Source organism: Ornithorhynchus anatinus, chromosome X1 (genome assembly GCF_004115215.2).
Source record: "Ornithorhynchus anatinus isolate Pmale09 chromosome X1, mOrnAna1.pri.v4, whole genome shotgun sequence".
In the NCBI taxonomy this organism is placed as follows: domain Eukaryota; kingdom Metazoa; phylum Chordata; class Mammalia; order Monotremata; family Ornithorhynchidae; genus Ornithorhynchus; species Ornithorhynchus anatinus.
This window is the reverse complement of record NC_041749.1, coordinates 30,209,847-30,233,643: the sequence shown is the minus strand read 5'-3', so window position 1 is coordinate 30,233,643 and position 23,797 is coordinate 30,209,847. Positions and strand designations below refer to the sequence as shown.

The 23,797-nt window shown below is 41.1% G+C and overlaps 1 long non-coding RNA gene across 1 annotated transcript in view; it reads left to right on the top strand.

The window, feature by feature from the left end:
- LOC103164704 overlaps nt 1-22,984 on the top strand; it is a 243,083-nt gene extending 220,099 nt beyond the window's left edge. Inside the window, exon 4 of the long non-coding RNA XR_484293.3 lies at nt 22,546-22,984. This is a non-coding gene — a long non-coding RNA (uncharacterized LOC103164704). The remainder of the gene's footprint in view (nt 1-22,545) is intronic.
- The last annotated feature ends 813 nt before the right edge of the window (nt 22,985-23,797 follow it).

Genomic DNA, 23,797 nt, shown 5'->3' with positions numbered 1-23,797 from the left:
TAATACAGTGCTCTGTAACAGTAAATGCTCAATAAATGATTGATTGTCTGATGAAGATATGATTTCAGAAGGGCTTTGAAAATGGGAAGAGCAGTGGTCTGCCGGATGTAAATGAGGAGGGAATTCTAGGCAGAAGTGAGGTTGTGAACAAGAGGCAAGTGGCATAAGAGTCAAGAAGGATGTTTAGTGAGACGGATGACTTGAGAGAAGCAAAGCATGTGAAATGAGACAAAGCAAGAAAAGAGCAAGGATAAGAAGAGAGGGAGAGATATGATTGAGTGCCTAAAAGCCAATAGTCCCCATTCAGCTCAACCCCCCAAGCATCACTCCCAAGTAAGTTCATAATAGGAATGCACTCTCTATAGTGTTTATAAAGTGACTCTATGGTCTTAGTCTACAGGGTGACCAGATCTCTCTGGCCCAGGGTGGGATGGGGACAGAACCTCCAGGTAGGGGAATCAGAAAGATGGATAGGGCCAGAAACAGGAGTGCAGAGGGCAGATCTAAAGGGATGGCAAAGTAAGATAGAGGGAGAGGAAGAAGGGGAAGACATGTCCCAGATGAAAGTAATAATGATAATATTTGTTGTACTTGTCAAGCCCTTGCTCTGTGCCAAGCCCTGTCCTAAGCACTGGAGTAGATACAAGATAATTAGGTCAGACACAGTCCCTGTCCCAGATGAACCCACCTTAGAATTTTTGGGCGGCAGGACAGAACCATGAAAAATTAGGACTGTCCTGAACATGAAACATCCAGTTACTATATTTTAGATTATGAAGAGACATTCCCTGGAAAATATTCTACATTATTCAGAATTTCCCTTTTTTGAGTATTTTAGGTAGAGCATCCTGGTGAATTTCCCAAGTGGCTCTCCAATGGTTATGACATTTTAAAATTCAAATGATTTCAGGAATGCCAGCTTTTTATTGCAACACAGAATCAACAGATTCCTACGGTAACCATGGAGTCCATTCATCCTTGACAAAGTTATTTTTAGGTTATTTAACAGAATGGATTTCTATAACTCTCTTTAAGTACTATGTGCTTTGGAGAATACAACAAAATAAAAGACAATAGTCCTCGCCCCCAAGGATTTTTGATCAAATTCATTTTAGGCAAAAAAAGGGCATAAAGTAAAATCCAGATACCAAGCACAATTTTTCCCTCTGTAAACTTAATCCTAAACTAAAATTCCAAGTTTTAGGGCTCTAAAAAAACTCCACTTAGCGTATTCAAGTCTGGCCTATGTTTGCTGTCGGCCATTAGAGGCTATAGGATCCACTACAATCAGGCTTTCAACCCCTTAATTGCAATGAGACTGCATTCTCACAACGATAATCCTTATAGAACATACCAAATGAGCTTTACTCAATCAGTTGTGTTTATTGAGTATTTACAGTGTGCATATCAATGTACTAAGTGCTTGGGAGAGTACAGTATAACAGACATATTCCCTGCTTATCCCCTAATCCTCCTTGACCTCTCATCTGCCTTCTGTGGATTGCTCCCTCCTCCTTGAAGCATTTTCAAGTTTTGGTTTTGCTGACACGGTTTTAATCTGGTTCTCCTCCTCTGTCTCTGACAACTTCTTCTTCATTTCATTCAATGACTCCTTTTCCACCTCATCCCTTTACTCTGCTTTTCCCTGTGGCTCTATTCTGGGTTGCCTACTCTTGCTTCACACCCACTCAGCCAGTTAGCTCATCTACTTTCATGGCTTCAGCTAACACCTCTAGGTGGAGGATTTCCAAATCCACCTCACCAGCCCTGACTTTTCATCTAACCTGTAATCTCCTATCTCCTCTTGCTTCAAAAACACCTCCACCTGGACATCTCAAACTGAACTACATACTCATCTTCACTCCTAAATCTATTCCTTCCTCTAACTTTCCTATCTAGTCAATATCACCACCCCGCTGCACTCCCTGCCTCCAATCCTTCCTATCCCAGAAGACTGCAACTTTGGTAATCCTTGACTTGTCACTCTCCTTCAACTCTCTGGTTCAATCCTCTAGACTGTAAAGTCGTGGTCAAGGAATCTGTCTACCGACTCTGTTATGCTGTCCTCACACAAGCACTTAATACATTGCTCTGCACACAGTAAGTGCTCAATACGATGATTAATTGATCTACTGCCAAATCCTGCCAAATGCCCCTTGGATCATGCCTCCCTACCAACCCAAGCAGCTAACACCATGATTCAAGCTCTTATCATATGGTAGTTAGACTGTCGTATCAGCCTCCTAGTTGTTTCTCTGCCACCAGCCTCTCCCCAGTCCGGTCTATACTACATGAAGCAGCATGGATCCTCTTCTGCAAGGATCTCTCCGCTTTAAATTCTTTACGGGCAGGGGATGTTTCATTTCTTGGGTTTATACTGACCAAGTGTTTATTAAATAGTAAGTGCTTAACAAATACCATAATAATAATTACAGGATGTTGGCCTCAGAGAGTGCTCGATAAATACTATTAGTACTACATGGACATCTCTTTGGTTTCTTTATACATTCAAACATGAAGAAGTTTGGGTATTATAAAACGGAAAATATTTTACTTTTCATCCCACACTATTGGCATCTTTTTAAGGTTGAAATTAACTCGAGATAAATCTCCTAAAACGTCTAAAAAACCCCCCAATCTTTTAATACGCAATTCCAGAGAAGACAGTCAAACCAAACATAAATGTTAGGGAAAAATATTTATCTCTAGCTGAGTTTTCAGGGGAGAGCCTTGGCTCAGCTGTCCCAGTGCCAGGCAGGCATTCGTTTTCCATTCCAGACTATTGGCTCGAAGATCCATTTTTACAAATTGGTGACCATCCAACTGTTTCTAAGTTAGGAGCTGCACAGGCTGCTGAGGCCACTAGGTGGCAGGTAGCCATGACATTCCCATAAGTGAAGTTTGGAGCATGAACAGCAAGGGCATAAGAGAATTCTCCGAAGACAGCATTGCAATAAAGTATATAATCTATAGCCATCTGTCTTTATTTTTCTAACCGGGTCAGCTAGACATCGTAGCTGGAACTGTTTGGCTTCAGCAGAACTGCAGAGCTTATTTTATGTAGATATCTAGGTTTAGAAATTGAACGTAAAAACCTTCGACTGGGCCCCAGTGGAAACCTAGACCCCGATAGGATCGCTTCCTCTAATGACTTTAAATACCTTATTGAAGTTCGTTATCATTTAACCGGATTGTCTGGGACTGGGGGAAATTGTACATTCCTCAAAGGCAGAAACCGTTTAACTAATCAGCGTGGCTCAGTGGACAGAGCACAGAGCACGGACTCCAAAGAGTCAGAGGTCATGAGTTTGAATCCCAGCTCTGCCACCTGTCAGCTGTGTGACTGTGGGCAAGTTACTTAACTTCTCTGTGCCTCAGTTACCTCATCTGTAAAATGGGGATTAAGACTGTGAGCCCCACGTGGGACAACCTGATTCCCCTGTGTCTACCCCAGCGCTTAGAACAGTGCTCTGCACATAGTAAGCGCTTAACAACTGAATGCTAACTTTGTGCTGAGCCCTGTACTGAAGACTTGGATGAGTACAATGGTACTAGAAGATAGTCTCTGATTTTAAGGATTTTACGATCTAATGGGGAAGACATATAGCCATAAATTATTTACAGTTATTGGGAGGAAGAGAAAGGATATGGAGACAACTGGGGTAGGTAGAGGAGGAAAGGATGAATAAATAATGGAGAAAAATAAATGAATTAGTAGAGTACATAGATGGATTTATGGAATAATGCTAAGAATGGATTGTAAGCTCATTGTGGGCAGATAGCATTTCTGCTAACTCTTTCGTATTATACTCTCCCAAGCACTTAGTCCAGTCCTCTGCACATAGTAAGTGCTCAATAAATGCCACTGATTGATTGACTGATTGATGTCCTTATGTATGATAAGCCCTATGGTGGATGATGGGGCACCTCAGGTGGAGGAGTCAGTCAGGAAATTCTTCTCAGAGGAGAAGAGATTTCAGAAAGGCTTCATCAAGACAGAATCACTATATATTCCTCAAACACCTAGTTTAGTTCTCTGCACCAAGTAAGCTTTCAGGAAATACTGACGTGGTGGAATGGTAAGGATGCAAATCTGATGGCAGTCACCTCTTCTAAGAGGCATTTTTGACTCATTCTCCACCTTCCTGATCATGTCATTCATCAAACTGTCTTAATATAACTATATATTTTGACATAGTTTGCACCCATTCAAACCTGTAGGTGAGCAAATATTATATCCGTATGTTGTATATTTTCATATTATCCATCTATCTATCTATCCGTATTCATTTAGTTATTCGTATAACACTACGTCTATTTATAACAGTTCCCCTACACTTTTTACATACTGCATTTCATTTATTTGGCATCATGTGTCTGCTCATCTGCCTTATTAGACTGTCAGCTCCTCAGGGTCCAGAATCATGCCTTTTCCTTTTCAGATGTTTCTCAAAGATCCTGTCTGGGTAGGTGTTCAACAATGCTGCTAGTAATGATGATGATGCCAGCTGTTTATATTGTTCCTCTCTATTTCTCTCCTTTGTGTGTTTACACGGTATGTTGAGGATACTATGAAATCCTCAATATGTCCTTTATTTCCAAGTGCTCTTGGTGCTCTTGGTATGGGGCTCTGAATCCAGTGGTTGATCCAGGAATTGTGTTGATTATGGTGATGATATGCTGTATTCAGTCATTCATTCAATCGTTTTTATTGAGTGTTTGTTTACTGTGAGCAGAGCACTGTAATAAGTGTTTGGGAGAATAAAATATAATGATAAACAGACACATTCCCTACCCACAATGAGCTGTAGACAGTACTGAGACACCACAACCCAATACTATTGGGGTATGCTCTGGTGGGGCTCTGAGGGTTCCCTGGGGGTGCTCTGAGAGGTTACTTGGGAGTGCTCTGGTAGTGGTCTGAGGGTGTTCTGGGGGCTCTCTAGAAGGGTGCTTTGGGGAGTTCCTTTGGGGTATATTCCCGGGTGTGCTCCAGAGGGTCCTCTGGAAAAGTGTTTAAAGGGGAGGGGGCTCTGGGGTTGTGCTCTGAGGTGCTCTGCATATGCTTTCTGGTTGTGCTCTGGGGATACCCTGGAATTTTGTTCTGGGAGTGATCTGAACAAGAATGTTGCATAACAAACTTCTTGGGCTCACATTCTTGCCGAGCATCAAAATCCACATTGTCATTAGAGAAGCAGCGTGGCGCAGTGGAAAGAGCACGGGCTTTGGAGTCAGGGCTCATGAGTTCGAATCCCAGCTCCGCCACTTGTCAGCTGTGTGACTGTGGGCAAGTCACTTAACTTCTCTGTGCCTCAGTTCCCTCACCTGTAAAATGGGGATTAAGACTGTGAGCCCCACGTGGGACAACCTGATTCCCCTGTGTTTACCCCAGCGCTTAGAACAGTGCTCTGCACATAGTAAGCGCTTAACAAATACCAACATTATTATTATTTGCAGACTCAATACAGCCTATTCACTCCACTTTTCAGGGGGCAAAGCCATCATTCTGTAATTATGTGAAGGGTCAGAAGTAAGCTTGACTCTGTATCGATGCAGGGGGACAAATATATGTAAAATACATATTACATATTCATTCATATTTTGTACTTTGATTTTGAAAGTGAGGCTACTAATGGTTTTACCCGTGGGTGCTTAGTCTGGGACTGAAAATCCCATCCACAGCAGGCATACATTCATCAAGATTATCTCTGTTTTTGTGTTTGTTTGCTCTTTGCCAGTGCCTGGCACTGCTTTTTTGTTGCTGCTTAGTCTCTCAGTTCTCTTAAAAGCTTGGCCGTGAACAAGGTAGAACTAGACAAAGAAGAAATTCAGGTGTGAAGTATGTCAGTTGATAGGGACTTGCTTTTGGGTCACAGTTCCATTGTACATGTCTACAAGGGAATTTCCCACTGTTTTGGGGAAAAGATTGCAATCCAGATTTAAGAAATTAAATAGAACCTTTGCATTTCACCCACACTCACTTTCATACAAAATTGTTCTCTCTCCCACAATAAACTTCCAATTATAGGTCCCATTGCACTTATCTTGAGCCGCCACACTGCATGTGGACTCTCTACTAAATCTGCCCTGTCTTTGTGCCCAAATTTGCACCTTCACATGGCCCTCTCTGCCTAACTCACCTCACTCTCCTCTCTGTCCCTGCCATCAATCTCACATCACCAATCCTCAATCTTGGATCATCTCTACAGTGCATTTTCTCCACTCCTGCACTTATATCATGTTGCTTTTTTGGCCGAGATACAGGCACCAGTCCATCCTTAGCAATCAATAAATCATATTTATTGAGTCATCAATCATATTAAGTGTGTACTCTATGCAGAGCACTCTTCTAAGTGCTTGGGAGAGAACAATATAACAGAGTTGATAGACACATTCCCTGCCCACAACGAGTTTACAGTCCAGAGGAGAAAGACCAGCATTATAACAAATTATGGATATATATATAAGTGCTGTAGGACTGAGGGTGGGGTGAATATCAAGTGCTTAAATGTAAAAACCCAAGTGCGAGGGTGAAGCAGAAGGGAGAGGGAGTAGGGGAAATGAGGGCTTAGGGAAGATCTTCGGGATGAGATGTGCTTTTAATAAGGCTTTGAAGTTGAGGAGAGTAATAGTCTGTTAGATATGAAAGGGGAGGAAGTTCCAGGTCAGAGGAAGGATGTGGGCAAAGGCTCAGAAGTGATACAGATGAGCTCAAGGTACAGTAAGAAGGTTGGCAGTAGAGGAGTGAAGTTAGCAGGCAGAGAGTAAGAAATCAGTGAGATGAGATAGGAGTGGTTAAGCTTCTTCAAGGCAATAGAATGGGCAACCACTAGAGGTTATTGAAAATAGAATTTTTTTTTAGAAAAATGATCCAGGCAGCAGAGTGAAGTATGGGCTGGAGACAAGAGGTAGGGAGGTCAGAAAGGTAGCCGGTGCAGCAGTGAAGCCAGGATAGGATAAGTGCTTGGATCAGCCACTCTAAATTCACCCTCACTTTGTCTAAAACTGAAATTCTCTCTTCCTACCAAATCCTCTCATCCACTTAACTTTGCCACACAGTTGACACCACCACCAATTCCCTGTTTATAAAACCCACAACAAACAACAGTGCTTACTACTACTAATTCTACTGTTACTAATAATAACTGTGGAATTGATTAAGCACTTACTATGTGCCAAACATCGTGATAAGCTCTAGGGTAGATGCAGGATAGATTGGACACGGTCTTTGTCCCACATGTGGCTCACAGTCTAAGCTCACTTGGTGCAAAACACTGAACTAGGTGCTTGGGAGAGTACACATTCACTCCTCTCTCAACTCTCACATTCAGTTTTTTTTTCTAAAATCTGTCTGTTTTCCTTCTACAGTATTTCAGAAATCTGTCCTTTCCCCTCAATCCCAGTAGCCAGCCTTATTATCCAGACAGTGACCATATGCCAACTAGATTGTTGCACTAGACTACTCTCAGGTCTCCTTGCCTCCACCCTCTTCCTCTCCGATCCATACTTCACTTGGCTGCCTGAATCAATTTTCTAAAACCTTGTTCACAACATGTCTCCCCACTCCTTAAAAACCTTGAATGGTTGCCAATTCCTCTTCTCAGGAAGCAAAAAGTTTCTACCATTGCTTTGGGACACTTCATCAGACTCTCCTTTTTACTTATCCACTCTCTTATGTCAAAATACTTTTTTTTAAGTGGTATTTGTTAAGCACATATATGGGCCTGGCACTGAACTAAGCAATGGGGTAGATACAAGATCAGGCTGGACACAATTCATGTTTCATATGGGCCTCAAAATTTTAATCCCACTTTACAGATGAGGTAAGCGAGGCACAGAGAAGTTAAGTCACCCACGGTAGACTAGTGGTGGAGCCAGAATTAGAACCAGGTCCTCTGACACCAGCCCCATGCTCTTTCCACTAGGCCACACTGCGGAAGGGAAGGGAACCCAAGGTAAACTTTGCCAAGATAACCCCAAATGAGAAAGAACTGCACTACCCTCATTAAAATTCAATGGCATTATAAATAAATAATGCTAAATTATCATCATCAAGAGCTCGTTGTGAGCAGGGATCGTGTCTTCCAACTCTGTTGTATTGTACTCTCCCAAGGGCTTAGTACAGTGCTCTCTGTACATAGTAAGTGCTCAAAAAATTCCACTGATTATGATGTCAATGTGTAATGTGTTCTGGGCACTTGTATATGCATGTATAGATATACACCTAAGCACTTACTTAAAGTTAGGCAGAAAAATGTTCTGCAAATTTTGCATAGCTGATCATTACACATCTAAAATCCTACTGCAAAATAGCTCTTACCATTTCTGGTCCTATATTTCACCCCGGCTAAGAGGAGGCAAACAAGATTAGATGAGGTAATAAAAGATACTTTTATCATATGAAAAGCAACAGAATCATTTGGATACCTTACCCAAGGGGATCCGATTCCACTGATTCTGTCATGTACCTTTCACACTCGTTAGCCGTAAAATTTTAATAAGGAACGAAAGGGCCAGTGATTTTAGTGTCATGAAGGAAAATTTAGTTTGAGTACTAGGACTTTGGGGAATTTTGACACAGATCAGAACAAATGCCCTGGTGGTCTAATGACCTGAAATACCCGCCCAAGAATCTGGTGTTGGTGAAATGTCCTGTAGGTCTCAGCATCAATTCTCTAATCGGTGCTGAACACAAGCCAAAGTTAAAGGGGATTACAACCCCAGAAATGGGAGCCTGAAGACTTGCACTGTGGGGTCTTGATAACATTCTTCACATACCGTCCCCAACAAAAAATAACTAAGATATTAGAAAATATCGAGGAGCAGCATGGCTTAATGGAAAAAGATGGGCCCAGAAGACAGAGGACCTGGGTTCCAATGCTGGTTCCACCACTCGTTTGCTGTATTTCACTTAACTTCTCTGTACGTCAGTTATCTCATCTGTGTGGCACAGAGTTACATGTGCCTCAATTACATATCTGTGAGGTCATTCAGGAAAGAGAGAAGAGGCTCTTGGGGCCCAAGGATCATATGTTACAACTCATTCTTTCCCAGTGTTAAGTACAGTGTTTGGCTGAGAGTAGTCAGTCAGTCAATCATATTTACTGAGCTCTTACTGAGTGCAGAGTACTGTACTAAGGGCTTGGGAGAGTACAATATAACAATATAACTGACATATTCCCTGCCCACAATGAGCTTACATCTAAAGGGGGAGACAGTAATATAAATAAATAAAATTACAGATATAAACATAAGTGCTGTGGGGTTGGGAGGGCGGTTAAATAAAGGGAGAGAATCAAGGCAGCACAGAAGGAAGTGGGAGAAGAAGAAAGGAGGGCTTAGTCAGGGAAGGCTTCTTGGAGGAGTTGTGCCTTAAAGGTGGAGAGAGTAATAATCTGTCCTGATATAAAGAGGGAGGGCATTCCAAGCCAGAGGCAGGTTGTGGCCCAGAGATTCATTATGCATAGTAGATGCTTAATGGATACTCTATCATTAAGATGCACTTGAGTAATGGGGCGTCCAAGGACCAGCCAAGAGCAGTGGACAGCAAGGAGCAAGAGCACAACACATCCGTTGCACTTCATGTGCAGACGAGACCAGGGGCTGAAGTCTAGCTTGAGACATTGGAATGTCTCTATCTCAAGGGAATAATTATAAGCCTTTGAGATGTGTAAATTGAAGACCTTGTGGATGTCCCTTTTTATCACCACATCTCAAGTTCCGTGAATGATTATAGTCTAATCCTCAGTGTTTAGACAGTGAGATACCTGAGTGATGAGCAGACACCACTGTTTCACAGCTCGTGAGCAGTAAGAGATTACAGTGATTAACAAGGACACTAGAGCTGTTCCCATGATGAACTTGCAGCCTTGGACAGTGAGAAATGACTGTGATTAGCTATTCTGAATGATTAAAAGTTCAGCAGGTGAGGTGGAAACTGTGGCGATGGAGAAACATTGATTAAATGGGGCATGTCCACCATGTTAGGGTGGACTCAAATTCACAGCCAGTAAAAGAAGAATTAACATGTTGAGATCAATTCTTATAAACCAGATTACATCACCACTGTACTCAGAATGAATTTCAATTTCATGAAGAGGGAAGAGTGTAGGAAACAAAATCAGTGATTAACACAAGGACTCAGACTTCTCTCCAGAGGAAATTTAGAGCAGCATCGCAGAATCTGAGACTAACTTTATCATTAATGTGTCTTTACTGACTCCACTTCCCTCAGGTTCATGGGACGATGAGCCTAATTAACATGGATGTTTAGTGAGGGAAATGAAAAAGATTTACTCTGGGAATGTTGACTTAGTTATTATTGAATCATTTCAGGGCAAGAAGGCTCTCAAATTGCTTTCTTAGAGTTGCTCTACTTTTTCTATTGTTCTGAATGTGCCAGAGATATGTACAGTGATACTTTGTTGTGCTGACTGTGAGTTATATGATAATAATAATAACTTGGATTTATATAGGACATTTGTTTTCCCAAAACAGTTTAACATTAATTATCTCAGTTTATCCTTACAACAGACCTGGAAAGAGGCAAGCTCCATATTTCCCATTTCACAGAAAATGAAAGTAAAGAACAAATTGGCTAAGCTATTATTATGCTCGTCGTTGTTATTGTTATCATCATCATCACTGTATTTACTAAATGATTCTATAATGCCAGTCACCGTGTTGAACATTAGGGTAGATAAACCATCTCTGTCCCACCCCAGCCTCGGCTCACTATCTAATTAGGGAAGAACAGTGACAGAGTAAGCCAGGATGAATTACGAACAACAAATTACAAACAATGGAAGCAATTAAAAAAATTCAAGTGACAAGTTCACACAGCAGGTTAGTGGCAGAGTTGTTAATAGACTCGAAGGCCTCTGACTCCCACACCCACCCTTTTCACCAGACAGTGTTACTGTCCAGATTAGTGCTCACAATATACAGAAATTGAACAAAACGTCTAGTCACCAGATGAAGAGCAGGATTGAAGTTCCTAGGGTATTTCAGCTGAGTCACCAGTTAGAAAAATGATTTTCTATAATAATGGTGTGATTTGGGGCCATAATTTAAAGAACATCATTTTATCATCATCATTGTAGTTATTTATTAATCACAATGCATTTTGCAAAGCACTGGGAAAAAAGGCATTGAAAATTAACAGACAATTATAAGCTTCTTGAGTGCAGGGATCTAGTATACCTTCCCAAGTGCTTAGACATTGCTCTGCACTCAGTAAGCACTCAGTCAATCAATCAATGCTATTTATTGAGGGCTTCTATGCAGGGCGCTCTACTAAGCACTTGGGAGAGTAGAATACCTATCCCGTGCCCTTAACAAGCTTTTACCATTGATTGATTGATGGTCCCTTTCAAATATTTCGGTCTCAATTTGGGGGAGTCAGCTTGAAATAAAGAAGTCTAACTCTTAGAATCCCATGAAAATGGCACATCATGAAACAATTAAAATAATAAGCAACTATTTTAAGGTAAACTGCTGTCCCTGGCAACCCACTTTCCAATCTGATTGGAAGGTTGACTCCTTGTTGCTTTGCTTAAAGCTGCAGGGGGCATAATCTTTTTTTTTTTCTCCAACTTCCAGACTTCACTGCTCGTAACTTGAGACCTCAATTCCTTAACAATAAAAGTTTCCATCCCATAATGCTAAAAGAACCAAATAAGTTAGAGATTAGGTGAGAAAACAGGAGGAGCCAACAACAGCTAGATTGCAGTCAGAATACTGATTTCAGGCCAAACCATTTCTCCTTTTGTGTTTCTGCTTACATGCAACAGTACAACTACCTTATATTATAATATCTGTAATTTGTACAGTGCTTTTCATTATTCCAAAGCACTTTCACATTATTGATCTCACTCTGTCTTCCCTACATCTATGTGACCTGAAAGGTCATTATCTCCATCTTACAGATAAGGAAGCTTAAGGTTAGAGAAGTTAAGTGACTTGCTCAAGAGTCATCCAGTAGACCAGTGGCAGGGCTGGAACAATAAACCAGGCTTTCTGACCTCTGGAACAATACCCTTTCCAGTAGGCCACTCTGTTCTAAAGGGTGAGGTCTATTCTGTTTACTTAGCTTTGAAAAGTGCTTAACGAGGCACTATGAACACATGGACATAATATTGTAAAATACAATCTGGTGATGGTGATGAGAGAGCCTTTATTGGCCTATAGACCACTAAAGGATTGGGTTTCAGGTTTTCTTGGCTATCCAGATTTCATCAAATCTTACTTAAGGGGCATTTTCCTTCATTCTTTTGATGAAAATAGAAAAGTTGAAAACAAAGGACCAAAAATAAGAGAAAAACAGGCATTTAGCTTGGGGAAAAATTGAGATTGGCCTCTGTGCAGGTGAACAGAAATCTATTCTTTAAAAATATTCATTATACTCACGGAAAACCTGGCCATAATTATTAGATATACACTCAGTGTTCTACATCAGTAAAATAATTTAGGTTGACTAAGGTGTATTTTCACCTCATTCTCTTTTCTTTATAATAATTTCTCATTGTATGTCCTCTTCATTCTTTGTCAGTACTCTCATTGTGAAGCTTTGACTATCCCCAAAGGATTTTCATGTCCCCAGGAAATCTTTTTTGGGAGTTGAAGATCTTAGTAAAATTCTTATTAAAATAAAATGATGCTCAATTGAGGGCTTGCTTTGCAGCATTTACTAAATCAGTCAGTCAATCAGTGGCATTTATTGAGTGCTTACTTTGTTCGGAGCACTGTTCTAAATGTTTTACAGAAAAAGCACTCTATCAAAGATAAGAAGAAAGGCAGCAATGGGGTCTAATGACCCAACTTCTCCAGAACACTGATGGGAATGGCAAAAACATGGAGGCTGGGGTTGTTCAGAATCAGGGCAAGCAAAATCCCCTTACCTGGAGGACTTAAAATGCTTTGTAAACATTGTCTTATTGACCCTCTCAACACTTCAGAGAGATCAGTGAGTAATGTGATTCTCTGGATGAAGAAAGTAAGTGATTTGTTGAATGCCATCCAGTGAGTCAGTCAGGGGAGTGGTAGGAAAGAATACAGATGCTCTGAGATCAGTCAAATATTATCCAGACATAGATCATCTAGCATCATCCTCAAAGATGCTCTTGTAGATGATGCTTTTCCTGGCGAGCTAGTGGGGTGGAAAAAATGAAAAGATGTGCAGTGTATATTCTTGGGTCAGGGCAGTGCATCTCAGGGCTCTGCTTCTTTGCCTTGTTCCCGGGGCGATCTTTTATTCAAACTGAGTCATCTTAGGCTGCAGCATGCTAATATGTTCTGTCTGCCAACAAATCAACAGCAGTATTACACGGCTTCACCCTGTCCTTCACACAACCTTGGATGATTTCTCCTGCTTGTTTTGTTCATACTGTACCATACAGAAAGTAGTTCTCCTGAAAAGACCATACCGGTAGCTCCTATTCCAAAAGAAAATAGCTATTTAATCTGTGGACCATTTTCCAAATTTCAGTCCATCGATTTATGGTATTTATTGAATGCTTACTGTGTGCAGAGCACTGTACTAAGTGCTTGGATAAGTACAACACAACAGAGTTGTGAGGCGCAAGGAGCTTACAGTATATAGGTAAGGAAATCTGTTATTTAAAGGTACTTGGAAACATAGTCCTTTGCAATTTTTTTAAACACTTGGCAGGATTTGAGTAGTTGAGTCAGTGATTAACTAGAGTCATGAGCTTGTGGCTCGGTAGTCAAATTGAAACTTTAATTCTAGATTCCTGCAGTTTCATTTTCGAGCCTCCAGAAACCAAATAATTATATCAAGAGAAGCCCAGTTGCTAGAAAAAACTTGTACAGGCTCCATTTATGAGACACTGGCCTCTAATCCACTGAAACCTGTGTGTATTTGGCAAGGTCAGTGTTCCTCTGCTGTTGCTAATTGGTTACTGAGCTCCACTCCCGTCTTCAACTTGGGGAATACTGCATTGTCAAAAGAGATAGAAAGGCAGAAATGGCAGTGATTCCTCTGGTGGCAAATTTACACAAATCCCCCGACAAGGAGGAAGCAAGGAAAGGAAACTCAGCAGGGGAATTGAAATGCTGTATAAAGCAGTCTCCTATAGACAGGATACAGTGTGCTTCTATGTACAAACAGCAAGCTAATTATTTCTCACTGCATATCAGCAAAGCCCGACCTGATTAAAATCATAAATCAGCCACTGTTTCCATTTCTCCTCTGCTGTGAGAGCACGTAGCTGCGAGTGTTAATTAAGATATGCCTAGGCAATCAAAAAATGTTTTGCTTCCATCAATCCCCTTGCTTTTCCTAAAACAAGATTTTCATTCCTATCAATCCATCAGTCAGTCTGTCATTTGTATTTATTAAACACTTACTGTGTGCAGAGCATTGTACTAAGAGCTTGGAGAATGCAATATAACAATATAGCAGACGTTACAGTCCGGAGAGGGAGACAGACAAGAGTACAAATAAATTACAGATACTTACATAAGTGTTTTAGGGCTGAGGGGGTGATGAATAAAGGGAACAAGTCAGGGCAATGAGGAAGGGAGAAAGAGAAGAAAGAGGAAAGGAGGGCTTAGTCAAAAGAAGGCCTCTTGGAGGAGATGTGCCTTCCATAAGGTTTGGAAGTGCGGGGGGAGTAACTGTCTGTCAGATATGAAGAGGAATAAATAATTTGGGTAAAGTAACATTTGTCCACAGGAAGCATCAACCTGGCTGATTTTCTAGACTCCCAACTCCATTTTAAGAAGCACTTCGTATTTTATGGTCAAAGCAAATGCATATCTCTTATCAGCAACTTAAACTTCCAGTTTATCAACAGATTGAACTTGCAAATATAGCAGTTCTAATGGGAAAACCTCACTTTGCTGAGCAGTTAATGCTCAAGGTTTAAGTGTAAAAGCCAAGCTGTTCTTAATCCATTCACTATCACCAATTCCAACTGAAATTTGGAATGTGCTCAAAATCAGAGGATAAACAGAACAGTGGATCTAGTGATTTAAGAGTCTGAAGGGATTTTCTCTCTGTAAGCCCAACTTTTTCTTGAAACTGCCTTAGAATTTGACACCAAACTACTGTGTGCCAATCCCAGCTTAATACAGTGAATTTTGAGGTATCAAAGATTTGTATCTGAATTCAGCTTCTCTTATTCTGTTGAAAAAGAACGTTCTCTGGCTGTCCCCAATTTGTGTTTCTTAAAGATCCTATGCAAATAACGTTTGGTAGCCCAGTTCTGCTACAGTTGACAGGCAGAGGCTCACCCTGTTAAAATACATTTCCTGACATCTATAATCCCCTTGTAAGCTTGGATAGGGAGTGTGGTTTCCTGGAGCTCTCTTAAGGACTTTTTGGCTGGACTGGTTGTGCTCTGCCAACTTAGAAATGGAAAAGGAAGAGAGTGAATGAAGAATGAAAACACACAAAAAAAGCTAAAATGAGAGTGAGAAAACAAGAAAAAAGATAGACAGTCAATAAACGATATTTATTTGGCACTTACTGTTTGCAGAATATTGCACTAAGCACTTAGGAGAATACAGTAGAATAAGTAGGCATAATACCTGTCCTCAAGAAGTTTATAGTCTAGTTGGGGAAATATTAAAATAAACTATAGGTAGTGAAAGCAACCAAAGACAAATATATGTACCTAAGTGCCGTGAGATAGGGGAGTGTTTGAGTACCCAAGTGCTTAGAAGTTATACATGAGTGTCACAGTAGAACCAGAAAGCAGGATGGAGAGAAGAGAGATTAGTCGGGAAGGCTTCCTGGAGAGGGTGTGATTTTAGTAGGGCTGTGAAAGTGGGGAGAGTAGTGGTCTGTTGTGAAGGGGGAGGGAATCCCAGGTCGTCAGAGATGCCTAAGCAGGACCCAGTGAGTAGGTCACATTAGAAGAGCAAAGTATATGGGCTAGGATGTGGTGGGAGAGAAGTGAGGATAAGGGGAAAAGAGCCAATTAAGGGACTGGGTCTAATTCCCACATGTATATTCTTTTCCGGTGCTTAGTACAGTGCTATACACTCAGTAAGAGCTTAAATACTATCACTACTACTACAAGTGGGGACAAAGTAAAGAAAAAGAAAGCTAGGATGTCTCATGTCCAAGATCAGTGCTAAATTGCTCAGAGACTGGTAATCTAGTGCGTGAATGGCCTCGGCTTCTGACTTCTCTGCCTTTGTCCTGTATCAGGGCTGGTTTGGGTTATTTCACTGCTCTTTAGCACTTTCAGGCAAGGAGGAAAAGGGAGAGGAGATATTCAGTTCAGGCAGTTTTGTTTCTTATTAAGCATTTTTTATAGAAGATTTAGTTGGGGGAAGAGTAGGGAGCTAGTTGAATTGTTAGCAGAAATGGGATTACCAAGGATTTCAGCAGTACATGTTGACCTAGCATGATGAAGAGTCGGCTACTACTACAGTTGACATATTGAGCATCAAGAACCCTGGGCACTCCAGAGACCAGCTATAATGGGGTTTTACTGTTTGCTATTTCATATGCAAATATACACTGACTATGACAGTCAGAATTAAAATGAACTCTCACAGGTTCACTTGAAACCATTTTTTAAAACTAACTGCAAAATGAAAATACTGCAAATGCATTAAGGCTGAAATTGTCAATCCATGCATATTGTATAAAAAGAAACTGAAATACTAGCATATCTTGCCTTGACTACTGCATGTCTCCTAGCTGACCTTCCTGCTTACTGTCTCTCCCCACTTCAATCCTCATTTCACTGTAAAAAAAGTTTTGTCCACGTCTTTCCACTCCTCAAGAACCCATCCACCTCCACATCAAACGGAAACTTCTTGCCCTTGATTTTGAAGTATTCAGTCAGCTTTCCTCCTCCTACCTTAACTCACTGATCTCCTACTACAACCCAACCCATACACTTTTCTCCTCTAACATCAATGTAGCCACTGTACCTAGATATCATCTATCTCACTGCTGACTCCTTGTCCATGTCCTCCTTCTGGTCTGGAATTCCCTCATATGTGACAGACCACCACTCTCCTCACCTTCAAAGCGTTATTACAGTAAGCGATCTTCCCCAGCTAAGTCCTCATTTCCCCCATTCTCTTTTCCTTTTGCATCACCAATGCACTTGGATCTATAATCTTTAAGCATTTGATATTATTATTACTATAGTAATTACTTTTATAGAGCTAAGTGCTGGTATAGATACAACGTAATCAGGTTGAACACAGTTCTTGTCCTACTTGAGGCTAACAGTCTAAGTATTCAATGTACCCTCAGCCCTCAGCGCTTATGTCTGTAGGTGCAATTTATTTTAGTGGCTGTGTCCTCATCAAGACTGTAAGCTCCTGTGGGCAGGGAATGTGTCTACCAACGTTATTGTATTATATTCTCCAAAGCTACAGTTCTAGTGCTAGTGCTCATTGAATACTATAAATTGATCAGAATCTTTTTAGACCAAAGTTATATTTGTTTCTGTCAAGGCACCCTGTGTTTCTATAGAACTTTGTATTTTCTCATTAATCCACATAATGGTCCTCTGATCTTTCAAATCTAAAAGGTTTTCCTCTATTTTTTGTTAGATTATAAATACCCGGAGGGCTAGGAAGATGTTGGAGCCCTCTCTCACCCTTTCTGTTGATATCTTCAAGGACTTAAAACAATGCTCCCCGCAAAGGAGGGGTAAATAATGGTTAATGTTGATGATGGGTTAATGCCAATTTAAGTGAAAGCAATGCAGTGTTCTAGATGGCACTGGTCTTGATGGCTTCTAGGGAGTGCTTCTCCGCCCTGGGGTACTATGGTTTCAGATGATGCAGGAGGATGTTGTACCAGCTTTCTTCAAAAAGAGAAAAAAGTCCTTGAACAAAGAGGTTAATGTCACTTATCTTTCTGTTGTTTTGCTGTCAGGCAGCTCTGCGTAAAATCACAGCTACGTTTTAGAATATTAATGATGTGCTATAAGAACCTAATGTAACATTTTATAACCCTATAACAAATCTTATTATGAGATTACAATGAGGTACAGTATATCAAATATTCATCATCTTCAGTTTACTTTAAAACTTTTGCAGGGAAAAGGCAAAGCTGCTGCTCCAGACTAATTGTTGTTCAAAATATATGGGCTTAGTTTTAAATATTTAATATGGAGCCCATAAAGCTTTGTTTGAATACAATGCAGTGGTTCAATCAAATAGCCTCCTGACATGCACCACAAAAAATATCTAGTAATTTATAAACAGGAGTCCTGAATTATAGCAGTGCCTTTCACACTAATTCAAGAAGCCAGTATTGGTTCTTGCAAAATACTTTATAAGCTGTTCAAATTCAGAGTTATATAGCTGTTAGTTTTGCAATTTAAATAGTAACAGGGAGAACTGTTTCATTAGAACTTGTCATTTCCCTTAATATCTGCATAATCTGGCTCTTGCTGGTATCATAGGGTTCTGATAGGCCTGAAGGTAACTATTCTGCTATTTCCCTGGAGAGAGGTTATGAGTATTAGAAGAAAATATTGGCATAGAATTCTGGGTGATTCTTGGTGAGCAATTCCTTTATTGGTCTTATGTCTTACCAATGCCTTTGTGATTTCTTCAAAGGAAATTAGAAATCAATTAGACTCTGAGGCCCAGGTGGGACAGGAACCATGTTTGATGGGATTGTATTTGCATCTTCCCCATGTTCATTACAGTGCATGACACATAATGAGGGCTTAACAAATACCATAGTTATTATTAGTATTAGTACTGGATAGAGCACAGGGCTGCAAGTCAGAAGGACCTGGGTTCAAATCCCAGCTCCATCACTTGTCTGCTGTGTGACCTTGGGCAAGTCACCTAACTTCTCTGTGCCTCAGTTCCCTCATCTGTAAAATAGGATTAATACTGTGAGTCCTATGTGGGACAGGGACTACGTCCAACTTGATTCATTTTTATCTACCCCAGCGTTTAGAACAGTGTCTGCATATTGTAATCGCTTAATAAATACCACAATTATTATTATTCACTGTAGCTGAAAGCAACTAGGATATGCTTATTTGAACTTAAAATCTAAAGCTGCCAAATTTTTGTCTCACAAAAGATGGTCAAAATTTTGACAGCTGTTAACAAAGATCATGTCTTCTGGGTGTAAGTGCTTCCAAATGGCACTGCATTGTTCACTCCATTGTTTGTCCTCCTTCTAATTGTTTGCCTTCCCAGGACTAGAAAGCATGTAAAAATAAAGCAACATGGACAGATGCACCCAAGGGAGAACTACGACAGTATGGGAAGTTTAGGAGCCCATTGGAGGATTTAGAGGCCCCTGATATCCCATCATAATTCTGCCTAGAAGAACTGGTGCCACTCTTTCCATAAAGCAGATGCAAGAGTGCTGTCTCCTATAATAATAATAATGGTAATAATAATAACTGTGGTATTTGTTAAGCACTTATTATGTGCCAAGTGGTCGGACACAGTCCCTGTCACATATGAGAAGCAGCGTGGCTCACTGGAAAGAGCACGGGCTTTGGAGTCAGAGGTCATGGGTTCGAACCCCGGCTCTACCACTTGTCAGCTGTGTGACTTTGGGCAAGTCACTTAACTTCTCGGTGCCTCAGTTACCTCATCTGTAAAATGGGGATTAAGACTGTGAGCCCCACGTGGGACAACCTGATTCCCCTGTGTCTACCCCAGCGCTTAGAACAGTGCTCGGCACATAGTAAGCGCTTAACAAATACCAACATTATTATTATTATTATATGACATTCTCATTCTAAGTAGGAGGAAGAATGACTATTGAATCCCCATTTTACAGATGAGGAAACTGAGGCACTGAGAAATTAACTGACTTGCCCTAGGTCACACACCAAACAAGTGGCAGAGCCAAGATTAGAACCCAGGTCCTCTGACTCCCTGGGCCATGCACTTTCCACTAGGCAACACTGCCTTCCACTAAGCCATGGTCCTTCCAGGTCCAAGGCTTGGAGCAAATATATCAAAATAATGCAGAACTCTCAAAGAGAATCCTCTAAACCTCAAACCATAAGTCCTATACTTGTAGTATAAGCTCCTCTCCCCTTCCTCACCACATTAACCATGCCACAGAGGAAAGGTCTCTGAACTAAAACTCTCGCCTGGGCCCATGGCCAGGCTGTTCCTCTACTGCAGGGCAAGATGGGAAATAATCCAGAAGTGGTTTATTAGAAGCCCAGGAGAAAGTTTTTATATGCCCAACTCTCCTCAGTAGTAGTAGTAGTCATTGTCAAAGCAATAGTAGTGGTCGTAGTCATAGTTAGAGAAGCAGCGTTGCTCAGTGGAAAGAGCATGGGCTGGGGAATCAGAGGTCATGGGTTCAAGTCCCACCTCCACCACTTGTCAGCTGTGTGACTTTGGGCAAGTCACTTAACTTCTCTGTGCCTCAGTTACCTCATCTGTAAAATGGGGTTGAAGACTGTTAGCCCCACGTGGGACAACCTGATCACCTTGTATCCTCCCCAGCACTTAGAACAGTGCTTTGCACATAGTAAATGCTTAACAAATGCCATTATCATCATCATAAGTGCTGTGGGACTGAGGGTGGGGTGAATATCAAATGTTTAAGGATACAGATCCAAGTTCATAGGTGATGCAGAAGGGAAAGGGAGTAGGGGGAAAGGAGGTATAATTTGAGAAGGCCTGAGGAGAGTTGTGGTCTGTCATTTAGGAAGCAGGTGGGTGTTCCATGCCAGAGGGAGGACTTGGGCTAGGGGTTGGTAGTGAGATAGATGAAATTGAAGTAGAGTGATTAAGTTGGCATTAGTGGAGCCAAGTAAACAAGTCTGGGTTGTAGGAGGAAATCAGTGAGGTAAGGAAGGAGTGGATGAGTTGATTGAATGCTTTAAACCAGATGGTAAAGAGTTTCTATTAAAAATGACACCCTTTTATTAAACACAAACCCTCCCAACCCAGCAAACTCCTACCTCATTCAACTAATTAACAAAAACCCCATTACTTCACTAATCCAATCTGGGGTCAGCTGTGCTTCCCCAGATCCCACATTTTCCTTCCTTCCCTGGGTTGTATTGATGCTGTCGTCCCTGAAGTTAGAGTTCAAAAGTTGAGGCTGCAGGACACAAGCCATCCTCTTCTAGTCCGAAGTTGCAAGTACTTTCCACACATGATAATAATAATAATGATGGCATTTGTTAAGCACTTACTATGTGCAAAGCACTGTTCTAAGCGCTGTGGGGTCGGGGAGATACAAGGTGATCAGGTTGTCCCACGTGGGGCTCACAGTCTTACTCCCCATTTTACAGATGAGGTAACTGAGGCATAGAGAAGTTAAGTGACTTGCCCAAAGTCACACAGCTGACAAGCAGCGGAGCAGGGATTAGAACCCAGGACCTCTGACACCCACACATTCTTCTCTGCTCTCCTCCAGTCAGCAGCTTGTCATGGGCAGGGAATGTGTCTGTTATATTGTTGTGGTGTACTCTCCCAAGTGCTTAATACAGTGCTTTGCACCCAGTAAGCACCTAATAAATAAGATTGAATGAATGAATTTCTGTTAAATTCTTTAATTATTTTTCAAGTTACTTGGAGTCTCTATCTACTCAGACCCTTTCAGTCTTTAGGTAGTCCCATCCCAAAATTGCTCTCAGGTGTTACTAATGCTAATTTGCTTTAACCATTTAATGGTTTACTGCTAATTTACCTGAACAGTAAGGTGCAGGTTTGCAAGGCACCAACCCTGGCCTGTGCTTGTATATGGAGCATTTTCTATTGTCATATGAGAGGATGCTGTGGGTAGTATCACTTTATGTGAGCAGTGATGGGCCAAAGAGAAAAATACACAGCCTCATATCTAATCTGTGTTTCATACCCTCTGCTCTGTGCATCTCAGCTTTCCCACACTGAGGACAGGGAATGATCTTTTTTTGAAGGAGAAATCCCATCTCTGTTGGTTTGATACATCCGCATGATCTGCCATGGTCCATACCCACCAAACCCTAGCTAGAGAATTTTGGTTTGCTTCAGAGTTTTCTTAGGTAGTTCAAGTCCAGAGTCCTTAGCAGGTCCCTGTCCCAAGATTCCTTGTAACTTTTAGCCAGAAGAAAAATGCTCCAGAAACTTATGGCAGATTGAAATCAGGACTGAACCACTCCAGTCAAAAGGCATGTTATGATAAATTGTACTTTCTGAAAAGAATCTGGGGTTATAAAGAGGACAGAGTTCTAATTCAATAGTTTAAACCAAATCTTCTTGCTCTTTCCTCCTTTACTTTTGCGTAGGACATAGTAAAATACACACTGTACCTTCCGATTTATTTGTCTTGCTATCATCGCTCTCTCCTCCTGCAATATTATCATAAGCTGTGACTATGACAGTCTACAATTCATGTGAGCACAGCGGCACCTTAAGCTGCCTCATTCCCGTTTTGTCTAAAATGATGTTTAAATCATATTAATGTAAAATGTCTGATAAAAATTCTTTCAGTTATAGTGGCCATAAGAAAACAATAAATGCTATTTAAAACTTGACTATAGGAGAACCACTCAATAGTATTGGAAAAAATTCAAAGATTGACTCAACTTTCCCTTTCTACTTCTTATGTGTGTATTGTAGGTGCTCAGTTGGAAGATGGCTGATCAAAGACCAGGGAGTAAGGCAGAGGCATCATTACTTGGGGAAGTTATCAGGAGGCTGCCTGGAAGAATTGTTCAACTGCTTAAGTAGCCTATCATCATTTTCATTCAAGATGTGGACATTCTTAGAGATTTTGAAGAACAACAAAGTCATTCATCTTTTTGAATGATTTGGCATCTGGAGACACCCAATCCACTGGGGCCACTTCAAGGCATCAAAAGAGAACAGAGTCGAACTATTTTGGTACTAAATGAAGACTAACAGGATTTCTGGGAACAAGAACATACAAATAGCAGTTCCAAAGAGGGGGATAAGAAACCCCAAGCTTTGAGCCACCTGTTTTTTTGCCTGCCTTTTGTCAAGTTGCTGTGGTTGCTCTCTGGTGTACCAGAAAGAAGACTCAGCTTTGGTGAGTAAATAGCAGATACCTGGGGTGGGGTGGGGGCAGCAGAGGGAGCAATGCATGTAAAGGGAGATTTGTGAGAAGGAAATCTGAATTCATTCATTGGATCATATTTATTAAGTGCTTTCTGTGTTCAGAGCACTATACTAAGTGTTTGGAAAAAACAATACAACAATAAACAGGGGCAATCCCTGCCCATAAGGAGCTAGGGGAAGTATCTATTAAATTTGAGATAGAGGATTACCAGTTGTAAAAGAGTCTTAAAAGTCCTGTTCCATAATTGTCATGGAACAAATCCCCGGCAGGCCCACTTCTATTTGCTCAGAATATGAAGAATAAGTGTTTTGCCTTTAACAATGAATTCTTAGAGCAGCGATTGAAAATGTGAGTTGACTGATAGACTGCAAGGAAAGGACAATCTAGTTCTGAGTATGCACTTTGACCCGCTTTGGCAGTATGAGCCCATTGATGAGTGGATGAGAAAAGCCAGGGTCAGAACTCAGTCCTCAAACTATCTCTGACTGGAGCGAACAGATGGCAAGTGATGCCTACCCAGTTGGAGAATGCACTTCCTGCCCCAGGTGTGGTTTGGAAATGAAAAAGTTCTCTCTGGTCTGGCTGGGACCATCAACTAACAGACTGGTTCACCTGAGAACCCAGCAGGGCTGGGCAGCAAGAAAGGAGTTATTTTGATACAAGTGTGTGTCTGCTTCAACTGTTAGGTTGCTCCAAAGCTGAACAGTTTCCTGCAAGAACAGGTCTCTGGGGGAATTCCTCATATGTGCAGACACTTAGGAGGAGCTGTAAAAGAAGAAGAAGCACATTGGC